This window comes from Dermacentor andersoni, chromosome 6, assembly GCF_023375885.2.
Source record: "Dermacentor andersoni chromosome 6, qqDerAnde1_hic_scaffold, whole genome shotgun sequence".
NCBI lineage: Eukaryota > Metazoa > Arthropoda > Arachnida > Ixodida > Ixodidae > Dermacentor > Dermacentor andersoni.
This window is the reverse complement of record NC_092819.1, coordinates 27,792,363-27,793,863: the sequence shown is the minus strand read 5'-3', so window position 1 is coordinate 27,793,863 and position 1,501 is coordinate 27,792,363.

The following is a 1,501-nucleotide window of genomic DNA, read 5'->3' as shown; positions in this document are numbered from 1 at the left end:
AAAAGCGATTATTTCCCTGCGCCGTCTTCAGGACTCGGGAGACTGAGAGAAAGAAGGAAAAGAGGGAAAGAAACACTCTCCAAAACAATGGCCTAACCAGTTCCAAGAAATAGTTGCAAAACAGGCGACGATCAACGGACACAGGAGCAGCTCTGTTATGGAGGGTCCCGCAGGCCGCTTAGCCTATAGCGGTCATTTGGCGCAGTGCTTTACGAAAGGGCTTTCGCGAAAGTGTGGCTTGACCAGAGGCTGCTGGTATGTAGTCTGCCGGCTCCCACTCCTTCCTACGTTCTCTTGGCTGGCTCAAATGATCGCCTATCGGAGCTTCGGGAGCAGAAGTTGACAGTAGCCTTATTTGCTCCTCATTCCTCATTTACTTCAGCGTCTCCTTGCCTAGGTAGTTTATTTTACTTTCACTGGTGCGATCGCAGTGGCACGCTTGGCAGACTTCTATACGTGGAAAGAAGCGGAGTCTCGTGAAGAGAATTCCCTACACAAGAGAGAAAAGAGAGCGATAATTACGGAAAACCAAGCGACGTGCTCCGAAACCAGTCTGTTTAGTGGTGTTATCCTGACGAAAACGTGCTGACTGAATCACTAGCTTTCAATGTAAGCGAGAGAAGTAATGAATCATTAGAGCCTTGCGAACAGCAAAGAGGAGAAGCTGACTTCTTTTTAAGCGGGATGGCACGACAGAGTTGCTTGGAAGCTATGCCGCTGTTACTCAGTTTGGATAGCGTAGGTGCAGAGCTCAAAATGCCGCCAATTAAAGCAGCGGAGTGAGGTGAACAGAACTCCTCTAAGATAACAGTACAGACCCGGCTTTCCCGACAGGCAAATGATCTTGTAGAAAGGCAGTTGTTGGCTCTCACTAGAGGTTAATTGTTTTGTAAGTGCCAGCTGAACAATGCGAGCCTTTAGCTCAATAAATAATAGTAAACACGTAGTGCTTGATAGATGGTTTACTAAATTTACTGAACGAATAAATGAATGTGTATGCGTGCTTGTGGATAAGTGTGCATATGTGAGAAAGAGATATCAAAATTTTTGTGATCCTCCATTCCGATAACTGAAGGTATTTTAATTCTCAGATGTGCAAATAACGCTAAGCAAATTATTAGCGACATTTTCATATATTAGAATTAAAATCGAAATGCAAATGTGTGTGTTTGCTATGCTTCAAAAACTGTTACAGAGCAGCAGCTTCATAGACGGTATGGAATGTTGCGTCAAAAGGAGAGAGACAGGGGCTCACGACTCCATCTTTTACAAAGCGCAACTCTTGCAGAAAAAGAAGTTGTTGCAGTTAGATTTAGGAACAGCCCATGTGGTTTTTCTTGTGATTTTTTTTCTTCCTTCTGCAGTGTCGGCTAGTTTTCATAGAGTTGCAGTCAGGCTATGGTGAAAAGCAGCCCCAAATTTGGCAACCTTCTAGTATCTCTCATTTTACCAGCAGAGAAATTTAACCTCCAAGTTCGCCATCACTACACTAACACGAACA